Source organism: Monodelphis domestica, chromosome 2 (genome assembly GCF_027887165.1).
Source record: "Monodelphis domestica isolate mMonDom1 chromosome 2, mMonDom1.pri, whole genome shotgun sequence".
NCBI lineage: Eukaryota > Metazoa > Chordata > Mammalia > Didelphimorphia > Didelphidae > Monodelphis > Monodelphis domestica.
In genome coordinates, this window is record NC_077228.1 from 347,649,748 (window position 1) to 347,661,628 (window position 11,881).

Below are 11,881 nucleotides of genomic sequence, written 5' to 3' on the forward strand. Positions count from 1 at the left end.
ATATTCTCTCTGTCACTAGGTCTTTCTGTCTCTTTTTCTCCTTTTGCTTTCATCAGTGGAGAGAACTCCAGTAATGAAGGTACAAATTACATCTTAGATTCTTACATACTTGGTGCCTGGGATCCTGAGAGGTTTAAGTGGCTTGCTCAAGGCCACACAGCCAACATGTATTAAGAGATACAACTTGAACCTTTGTTTTCCTAATTCTGGGACCAGTTATACTCACTATTCAATATTGCCTCCCATCCTTCCTTCCTTCCTTCCTTCCTTCCTTCCTTCCTTCCTTCCTTCCTTCCTTCCTTCCTTCCTTCCTTCCTTCCTTCCTTCCTTCCTTCCTTCCTTCCTTCCTTCCTTCCTTTCTTCCTTCCTTCCTTCCTTCCTTCCTTCCTTCCTTCCTTCCTTCCTTCCTTCCTTCCTTCCTTCCTTCCTTCCTTCCCTTCCATCCTTCTTTCTTTCCCTCCCTTCCATCATTTCTACCCTCCTTCCCATCATTCCTTACTTTTGATCCTTCCTTTCATCCATCCTCCCTCCATTTTACTTCCTTCCTTCTTCCCTTTCACCCTCTTCCTTCCATCCATCCTCCATCTATTTTCTTCCTCCTTCCCTACTTCCCTCCTTTTCTTACCTTCCTCCCTTCCTTCCTTTCTTACATTCCTCCCTCCCTCCCTCCCTCCCTCCCTCCCTCCTTCCCTCCCTCCTTCCCTCCCTCCCTCCCTCCCTCCTTCCCTCCCTCCTTCCCTTCCTTCCTTCCTTCCTTCCTTCCATCAGTTCTAAGACAGGAGAATGGCAAGGGCTGATGTAGTCCATTGGGGTTATGACTTGTCCAGGGTCACACAGCTAGGAAGTATCTGAAGTCAGATTTGAATCTAGATCCTCTAGGCTTGGTGCTCTATCCACTGTGCTACTTAGCTGTATGCCCCCAGTATGGCCTTTATTACATTTATATTTTGAAAAATGTAACTCAGAGAATTGAGACCTCTTCTCCAATTGACACTATAAATAGTGTTCCATTCCATTTTATCAGCTATCTTTTAAAAGACACCCTTTTCATCTTGAATTCCATAAGTACTGGGGCAAATGGAGGCTCAAGTGTTCCCCTCTTCCTCCTCTAATTATTCCCCACAACCTCTACCCAAACTAACTTGAAGAGAACTAGTGGATCATTGACATTGTTTTATACTGGATACCTGTATAACATATCGTATTTCTCAACAACATCCTATCCCTTCACCTTTTTGAGTTAATAAATACAAAAATAATAGAAAAGGTTATTTAACAGGGTTAAACCTATATTTTTCTTTCAGGAAGGAAACCAGGGAAGTATTTGAAGTACTTCATTTTGGAGGTACAGTTTATAACTGGCAGTGGCTTACATTTGGGCTAATATTCACCTACAGTTGTGGAATAAGTTGGTGTTCACACAGAGGATGAGGAAGAAAAAATGCAGCATGTTTAGGAATCACAAAGCATGTTAGACCTGAAAGGAATCTTAAGACTCATCTTGCTTGTTTCTAAGATCTCTACTTCTCAGATCAGAAAAAGAAGTTAGAAGACTTTTTCCATTCAACTTTGGCTACATATAGGGCTGGTTATAATCCTTAATCTTGACACATGCAAGCATCCTACTTCCATGTTAGAGAAATCTGGAATTTCTTTTATCTTTTCAAATATTTTATCCTTCTACCCTTTTCACAAGACCTCTGATCCTATTTTTATCCTCATTGTCACCTGGTCCAATTCCTTTCAGAAGGCCATTATTCCTGCATTGTCTGGGCTGACCTGATTTCCCAGTCTTGATCACTTAGTGAACCGGGTTGCCTCTCTGCTAACTTCTACTTTTTAGTCTCCTTTGCTTTTCCTTCAGTTGATCATGTTTTACCACATCCCAGTCTTGGGTTACTCCCACCATCTACTGCCTCCACTCCTACTTATATATTCTTTTTTTTAAAAATTTGGTCAATTTCAAACATTATTCCTTGGTTACAAAAATCATTTTCTATTCCTCCATCCCCTTCCCCCACCCCTCCCATAGCTACTTACGTATTCTTGACTAGAAATGGAGGAAGTCATAAAATCGCACTGGGCTCATTATTAAATTTACTTTAAAATATTTAATTTCTGTTGGATCTTCACTGAAGGAAGGCAATTCTACATCTCTTCAATTTGCCTTACTCATTTACCACAGCCTTTATTCAAAACCTCTTTTCTCCTTAAGTCTGCCATGATACTCTTTCCCTCTTCACTCAGTTGAGACATTTGCCTTATTAAATCACTGAAAGTCGAGTCCACTTGCCAAGAAACTCTTCTTTTCTCTTTTCCCATTTCTTTTAATACTAACCTAATTTTAAGTTCTAGTTATATATATGTATATATATATATATATATGCATACTCATGTGTATGTATTTTTGCATGCATATATCTATATACCTATTTATGTCTTGTCCTTTCATCCCATACAGTTTGTCACTGTTCCCTCTAAGTGTACTTCTTTTTGCTGCCCAGGTAATAACAACAGTTTTTAAGAGTTACCAATGACCACTTTTCTTATAGGGATACATATCATTTTAATTTATTGAGTCTTTTAAAATTTTTTTCTTGTTTTATTTTGTTTTTCTTTTTCCCCCTCTTTTTAAATTACCTTTTGATGATTCTCTTAAGTTCTGTGCTTGGACATCAAATTTTCTGTTCAGGTCTGGTCTTTTCTTTACAAATTCTTGAAATTCTTCTATTTTGTTGAATGGCCATACTTTCCCTTGTAAGAATATAGTCAGTTTTGCTGGGTAGTTGATTCTTGGTTGTAGATCTAGTTCCCTTGCTTTCTGGAATATCATATTCCATGCCTTTCTTTTTTTCAGTGTGGATGCAGCCAGATCCTGAGTTATCCTCACTGTGGTTCCTTGGTATCTGAACGGCTTCTTCTTGGCAGCTTATAATATCTTTTCTTTGGTCTGATAGTTTTTGAATTTGGCTATAACATTCCTGGGTGTTGTCAGTTAGGGATTAAGTACAGGAAGTGATCTGTGGATCTATCAATCTCCACTTTTCCCTCTTGTTCTAGGATATCGGGGCAGTTTTCTTTAATAATTTTCTGTAAAATAATGTCCAGGCTTTTTCTTTTGTCATAGTCTTCTGGTAGGCCAATGATTCTTAAATTGTCTCTCCTTGAATGATTTTCTAAATCCTCTGTTTTGTGAATGAGATGCTTCATATTTTCCTCATTTTTTTCATTCTTTTGGTTTTGTTTTATAGTGTCCTGCTGCCTTGTGAGGTCACTTGATTCTAGTTGTTGTATTCTGGTTCTTAAACACTGGATTTCATCCTTAGTTTTTTGGTCGTCCTTTTCCTTTTGGTCTGATTTTCTTTGGAGGTCATCTTTCATTCTCTTTACCTTGTCTTTCATCTCCTTTTTCTCATCTTTCATTTTCTTCACTTCATCTTTCATCTCCTTTGCCTGATTTTCCAGCTGGTTGATTTTTGCTTTCAAGACACCATTTTCTTGTTTTAGTTCAAGTGCCTCTGTTTCCAGATGATTTATCTTAGTTTTTAAGTTCTTTTCCCAATTGTATTCAGCCTCTCTTTATTTGAATTGCATTTTGAGTTCTTCCAAAGCCTGTATCCAATTCACTGGGATTTCTGATTTTTCCTTTGCTGGTCCCTCCCCCTCTGTTTCATTTGCTCTTTGCTCATTACCTGTGCAAAAGCTGTCTATTGTAATTTCTTTCTTCTTTTTCTGTTGTTTGCTTGGGTTTACCCCTTCTTTTCTCCCCATATTTGTCTGTGCTCTTGCTCCTCTCATTTTTTTTTTTGTTTTGGGGCTGTCAGTCTCCCCTCTTGGAGCTTTGTCAGATCTCTTGGTACAATCTCTAGGGGAGGAATGTTAGCTTCCCTGTCCTCTGGAGGCTTTTGATCGATTAAGTTCAACTGGGTTGGGCTGTATGTGCTCTGAGGCTGAAAACTCCTGGAAGGCTGGGCTGCCCAGGCTCTCTCCAGTTCTCTCCAGCTGCTTCTCCGCTGTCTGCAAGGTTCCCCAGTGGCTTGGCCTGCCTCCCTGAGCTTGGAGGACTTCTGATGGGATTAGGTTCAACTGGATTGGTCTGGATGTGCCCCGAGGCAATGGTGAGACTGGAGCCTGATGGAGGGACCCAGCCACAGCCCTGTCTCTCCCTGGCTTCCTCCCCGCTGTCCACGCTAGATGCTCAGTGCCCGGTGCCCCGCTGGTCACAAGGTAGACCCTCCAAACCAGCACCTTTGCCCGCTCAGAGGTTCCTGCTGTCACTGGGGGCTCAGCCCTCTGGGTTGGGGGGGAGGGGTCCTGGGGACCTTCCCTCTGCCTTCCCCTTAGACCTGAGTATTCCTGGATTCCGGCTTTTGGGGGGGGTGTACCTTTTGATTTGAGTCCAGAAGGAGGGTTCCCCACCTATGTCCTGTTGCTTAGCTTGAATTTCAGTGCCCTAGGAGCATTCAGTCTGTAATCGGTAAGGAAGGGTCTTCCAAGGTCTGAACTTTTGCTGCTTGCTAAGCAGCCATCTTGACTCTGCCCCCGAAACTCCTCTTTTCTCCTCATCTTGTGTGCTTCTGATATCATCTCCCAATATTTTATCCTTCACTCCAGTCTCTGACAAAATTACCCTTTCTTTTGCAAACTATTTTATATGCACGCTTGATGCCATTTCCTCCAGTCTTGCAGCAGATTGCTCCTATTATCAACCCATTCTCTAATCCTCAGTCTCTCCCTATCCTTCCCCAATGCCAACATAAATGCCCATATTTCCTCCATTCTTAAAAAACAAAACCTTCATTTGTTCTTCACATTCTTACTAGCTCTTGCCCTATATTTATTTCCCTTCTGAACTAACCTCCTTTGCCTTTTCTTTGTATCCATTTAATAATGAGACAGTGAGGTACAGTAGAATGAAGTAAAGTTTGGCATTCATACTCTGTCCCCCCCTTACCTTTCTATTCTTCTTAGACCTTAACTCTCCTATTCTTCCCCACTATGTGATCCAGGGACTCTGGCCTCTTTGCTATTTCTTGAATAAGATAGTTGATCACAAGACTTGGTGCCTTTTCCCTAGCTGTCCCCCATCCTTAGAATGCTGTTTTCTCATCTTCAGCTACAGACTTCCCTGGTTTCTTTCAGTTCCCAACTAAAATCCCATCTTCTGGAGCAGCTTTTCTTGGCTCCTCAATGCTAGTGGCTTCCCTCTGCAATTACCTCCAATTTCCTGTCTATATCTTCTTTGTACCTACTTGTTTTCATGTTGTATCCCCTACCAGACAAGTTCCTTGAGAGCAAGGACTTTTTTTTTTCCATTGGAGTCCAGCATTTAGCACAGTGCCTGGCACATAGTAGGCACTTAATCAGTGTTTGTTCCCTGGCTCTGGAGTCAGAACTATGTCCAAATCCTGTTTCTGTTGGTTATTATTTCTGCCATTTTAGGGAAATTTTTCTGGACCTCAATAGCATGATTATTGGGAACTTTGCCTGTCTAAATTCACATTTTTCAGTCTATTGTCAGGCTCCACCAAGGTAGATACTTAGAAGACAGCCAAAATGTTTGTCACAATCAGCTTTGTAAGAAATTTCTGAATCCTGTTCATCTTCTCTTGTGCTCATCCTTCAATAATCAAAGAATCAATGATACAATTCATGGGGGGGGGGGAGGTAAAGGATGGGTGCTCCCTCTACCAATACAAGCCTCTTTAGTAGACTGTAATGAGTTGTTGACTCCCCCGCCCCCAACCCCAAACAAAAAAAAATCCAAGCAAAAACAACATACAGCGACCAGGGGCTAATTCTTGGTGGCCAGTCAGCATCTCCAAACTTAGCTTGGCTGGTTCTTAGAAACAGATGCACAGTCTATTGCTGGGCTGATACTTGAAACCTTTCTGGTTTGGTAGGACCTGGCAAAATCTGTACTTCATTGACTTCACTTTAAAAAGCCCAGGGTAGCCACCATATGCCAGCAGGAGCCATTGGAAGTGGATGTTTTTAGAAGTCAGTTTATTTCACAAACAAAAATAAGATGAAAAAAAAATCTCCAAACTACTAAATATTTTTGCCTTTATTTCAGCGTGGGGGCCAGAGTTCATGAAGCTAATTGAGATGAAACTGGCCCTTGGTTATTCATGGGACAGTCTTTAAAATAGCATTTGTCCTGATTCTCACCTTTGGGGACTACAGAGGCATTTGTCATTTCGAGGTTAGGTCATTATTTTACACTATCAGGTTATTTGGATGCTAAATGAAGCTCAAAGGTACAATTATAGCTGTAATACTAGAATGCTGAAGACTGCAAAACCAACATGAGTACTAGCCTATTTTTTAAGAGCAAAGGGAAAAAAAAGTTGATTACCTATACTCTTGATTTATAGATGAACCTTAAGTAAACATGAATCTTGGCGTAAGAATCAAAAATCTTTAGTCAAAAGTGGCTGGAATTAGCAACAACCAATTTCAATTCTGGTTTCTGAGGCTTCTGATGTTGGCTGTTGGCATGCTATGGAGAAGACTCCTCTTTTGGATTCATCTCAAGATAAAAACCAAATAATTCAGTTCACTTCAATATGAATGTTATCAGGATTTTCGCCAGCCTTTCCATATATCTCAAAATAGGAGTGAGGTAGTGTCTTGTGGCATAGAAGCCTGAGGCATATTGCTGCAAATACATAATCAATGAATTCGACTCTATCTCCACATAGGCGAATGACTTCAAATGACCCAAGAGAAATGGCTGTGTAATTTGTAAAAGATCTCCCTGTAAAGGGATTTCAGTTTTTTGTATTGCTTGCTTGAGTGTTTATCACTATAGTAAATGGGTCTTTGATTTCATCCTTGTAGGTTCTCCCTCCAATAATATATCTAGCAATCCATCTATGCCTGTGCATCCTGTGTGACTGATTCGTATTCCCCATTCCAGCCATCACAGAGGAGGGGAAGTCTTGACATTGCATGGATACAAGTGGAGCACGCAGTCTGTTTATGCCATTCCTTGCTTTTACTATTTGACTAGTTCATCTACCCCCTCTCCCCCCGGGGCATACATTTCTCTGATAGCTTTTATACTACTCCTGCAAAATTCCTCTTTGGTGATATACTGAAACCTGGCCATACCCACCACATGCTTTATCCCAAAAGTTCTTATATTTGACTAAACTCTTCTGTTTAAAATATTTTATCATCTGTGATATGTGGAATCAAGATCCTTTGTGAGACTAGAAACAATTTCATATTCCCCAAAACAATTAATTTGCTTTTTTTCCTTTTCCCCAGAAAAAAAAATAATCTCAATTTCTAGATTATCACTATTCCTGCTTGTCCATTATCATAATCATAAAGGCATGAAAATGACCTGGAATATTTGCTTTTCACAACAGTCTGATAATTGTAACCTGGTGACTTGTTGTCCTTTTCCAAATGATTATATATCAACTGGGTGACTTCCTCACCCCCCCCCCCCATCTTCTCTTCTCATTGCAGGAATTCATGAGTTTACCATGGTTATTTCCCGTTCTCCCTCCCTTTTACCATCACCTTTCAGGAAAGAAAGATATTCCTGATGTTTTTAATGATGCCTCTAAAAAAATTCAGGTGCTCGGGTATCCTAAAATTTGTAAGAGCCTCTATTTTAAAGTTTTAATTTATTTTGTTTATTTGTTATATTTATTTAAAGTTAAAAAAATATTCTTCCCACTTCTTTCCCTGAATGTGATTTTCTACCTTACCATCATTGGTTTGGGTTAAAAGATCTGTAGTTTTTAAAATATTTTATTATTTTGTTTGGGGGTATATGTTGATTTGATAAAGGCAAATGACAAGACAGTGAAAAAACTGAGGTGATTCCAGTCATCAGCTTTCCCTCCTTTCAGGGGGCAGTATTTCCAGGTATTATACTTGGCATTATGGAAGGGAAAATGTTAAAATGCTTTATTCTTCCTGCAAGTATACATGTACCTTATTTCACCATTTTAGCTTTAGATCTCATCCCTTTAGGATGCTATGATGTCCATCAGTTAATAAGCATTTAGTAAATGTATCCTCTATGCCAGGGGATATATGGGGTATTCTAGGATTAGGATCCGTGGCATGAGGGTTTGCGGAGTCCTTTAAAGGGCTGCTCATCTGCCTTGGGTGCCCAACTGTCACCCAATTCTCAGCTGCGGCTCCAAGAAGCTATAGCGTGTGCAGTGGCCACTCCCCAGTAAGACCATCTCAGGAGATGGGCTGAATCACGTTGAGGGCAACAAGCTTCAACCCCATCTGGAAGCTGGGGGGTGTCCATCCCAAGTATGTGAAGACTTTCCCTAGTGGCAGGGGCAGATGAAAACAATTTGTTCCATCAGCCATAAAGGTGGCTGATGTAGGCACTATGAAGGGCTCAGAATTTGGTTGGATATTAACGCCTGGACCATCACCAGTCATCCTAACTTTTGTCTGGCCACTGGACTCTGATTACTGTGGAAAAGAAAGTGAGGCTGATTCTTTGTGCAACTCTGCCTCACTTAAATCCAACTTAATGCTCAAGTCCAGACATCACCCTGTGATGTCATTGGTTTTCTTTTAAAATGAAGGACAAAGAAAAACGAAGTGCCAGCCAATCCTGATGGTCATCGTGTCACCTTTCCACTTGGCATTCAGGATTTGGCTATTCTGTGATTGCTTCAATTTTCAGAGGATCATAGATTTGGAGTGGAGAAAAACCTTAGAGGTCTAGTCAAATCCTCTCATTTTACAGATGAGGAAAGGGTAGCCCAGATAGCCTGAGTGATTAGACCAAGGTCACACAGGGAACAAGTGACAAAGCTGGGATTCAAATCTTCTTGTTTTTTTTTTAAGCATTTACTAAGTGCTTACTTTGAGCAAAGCATTGGAGATACAAATGAAAAAGAGAGTCCTTGCCCTCAGAGTTCACTCATTTCCAGCTGCAACTTGGATGCCCTCAGAGTGGATCAGCAAAGCAGATGATAATAAATCTTTGTTGTCTTTCCAGTAATAAATGTTTCAGTTTCTGATGCTGAACTTTTGGCTTCAGACGTTGGCATGAGAACATTCCATTACTCCATAACCCCAAGGATTCTGTCCCTTTGTGTATGGCGTGGACTTCTCAAATAGAAGGGAATCTACATTTCAGTAGAAGTTACTGAAAATAAAGATATCTTTTTCCCCCAACTAAATTCATACTCTGAAATTTATCCACGACTATCCAACAATCTTAAATCCCTGGTGAAGAACTCCTAAGTGATGCCATATTGCCTCTATCATCAAACCAACACATGCTTGTTGACTGGCAGATACCCAGATCATTGCTGAGCTGGGAATAAAGCCTGCTCTTTCCCTTATACTACATTGCTTATGTGGGTTCCAACACCCATATTTTTGATCTCCAAAGCAAATTCCATTCAGTGAGACAGTATGGCACAGTGGAACAAATACCAATTTGGAAGTTGGAAGACCATGTTAGAATCCCATCTCTGATGCTCATTAGCTCTGTGACCTTGGAGTAATTACAAGCCACCATCTGCATTTTATTTCTTGGTGCTTCCTTTCACTAACATTTCTCACACAAACATCCTGTTTATTAAAATGTCTTCCTGAAGTTCATTTTGCCTTGTTGACTTGTCTTTTCTTCAAGAACTTGAATGCTATCATTTTGTGCTTCTTTTCATCAACTTGTTTTCAAAAGGAAAGCTGTTATAACTGTTACAATTTTACAGGAGAGTCAAAGACTAAGAAATCACAATAAATTTTGTCAAATAAAATGTCACTTTTGGGAAGCTATAAGAGGGAGCTTTGAGAGCTATCTTTGGAGTTAGACCTGGGTTCAAATGCTGCTTCTGAAAGTTCTTATTAAATATGACCATGTACTAACTTCTAGGTGCTGAAATCACAAGTCTGAACCCCATAAAGGGAATCATTTTAATCCTTCAACATCTACTTCATTTGATTTCCTTTGGGGTTGGCCTAACTGGCAACGTCCAGGGTCATGGATCTTTATAACATAGTCTTAATTTTTCTCAGTGTGTCATTTCAAGTACAATGACAAATCCAGGAGGGTCTCTCTCCAAACCCCAGCCCCTTTTTTTAATAGAGCTGGGATTTCACTGCTCTAGGGGACTCTAAGTGAGGAAATTTGCTCTGCAATTGAGGTCTTACTCTGGAGTCCAGGAACTTTAAAACATAATTTTTGATGATGGTATCCATATAATTTGTATCCTGTTTTAATTTATGCATTAAAGATATTATTTTCCCGAGTCCCAGGGTTCTGGACCAGGGCTGCTGCTTCATGAAGACCTTACTATGGATTAGGTTATTTATGGTATCTTTGGGCAACTTTATACATGACAGAAAATGCTATCATCTCAGTACTGTAAAATTTTAGATGAGGCAAGGGCACATGGCCATGCTTGTTGAGCGGACAAGGGATTTTCAACTATTGAGGGCAATCTGAAGGAAGTATTGCTCTGCTTCTAGTGGTAGGAAGTTTGTCAATTATTGATGCATCAGAAAACCACCCTCATCTTTGTCATCACGACCATCACTTCTGGCTTTGTTTAAATCCTTCCTTCCTTCCTTCCTTCCTTCCTTCCTTCCTTCCTTCCTTCCTTCCTTCCTTCCTTCCTTCCTTCCTTCCTTCCTTCCTTCCTTCCTTCCTTCCTTCCTTCCTTCCTTCCTTCCTTCCTTCCTTCCTTCCTTCCTTCCTTCCTTCCTTCCTTCCTTCCTTCCTTCCTTCCTTCCTTCCTTCCTTCCTTCCTTCCTTCCTTCCTTCCTTCCTTCCTTCCTTCCTTCCTTCCTTCCTTCCTTCCTTCCTTCCTTCCTTCCTTCCTTCCTTCCTTCCTTCCTTCCTTCCTCCCTCCCTCCCTCCCTCCCTCCTTCCCTTCCTTCCTCCCTCCCTTCCTCCCTTCCTTCCTGTCTGTTTGTCTCTCTCTCTCTCTCTCTCTCTTACCTTCCATCGTGGAATCATCCGTGATGGAATCAATACTGCGTATTGGTTCCAAGGCAAAAGAGTGGTAAGGGCTGGGCAATGGGTGTTAAGTGACTTGCCCAGGGTCACACCTCCCATCTCCAGGCCTGGCTTTCAATCCACTGAGCCACCCAGCTGCCCCCTACAAGGCTGTTTTCTAAGAAACTGATGATAGTGCTACATAAAGGCTCTCATATCTCAGAAAATGAACCTATTGTGTGTGAAAATCCATTTGTTCATTTTCTGTGCTGCCAGGGGAGTGACAAGATTGGTTTCCAAGTCAGGTGACTAACATTTATTGTGCTAAATATTTAGTATATTATATAGTAAAAACAAATACAGCAAGCTTGATTTTGCACTTCTCTTAACATATATATGAAAGATATTTGTTGGGACTGAGAGTTTATAAAACATTGATAGAGAAACAATCAATCAGTAAGCATGTTGGTGTTTACTACTTGCTAGGCCCTGCGGTAGGTGCTCAGAATCCAGAAACAGATGTCAGTGGCTGCCTTCATAGGGTTTACATTTTAAGGGGGGAGAGAACAGGTCCATTACAAAATGTAGCAGGTGAAAAGTAAACTCAGAGGGCAAAGCACCAGCAGCTGTGGGAACTAGAAAAGGTTTCGGGGAAAGGGTAGCATTTAAACTGGCTCTTAAAGGAAACCTGGAAATCCAAGGGGTCAAGGTGAGGAGAGAGAATGGAAGGCACAGGAGACAAGTTGTGCAAAGTCCTGGAGGTAAGAGATGGAATGGCATGCTTGAGGCATTGCAAGAGGGCAGCTAGACAACAGAATGTGTGAAGGGGAATAACGTGTAAGGCTGGAAACGGGCCAAGCTGGGAAGGGCTTTCACTGCCAAGGATTCTGAAGTACTGGGGAATTTGATTAGTAGAGTGACACGGTCATTCTTATTTAC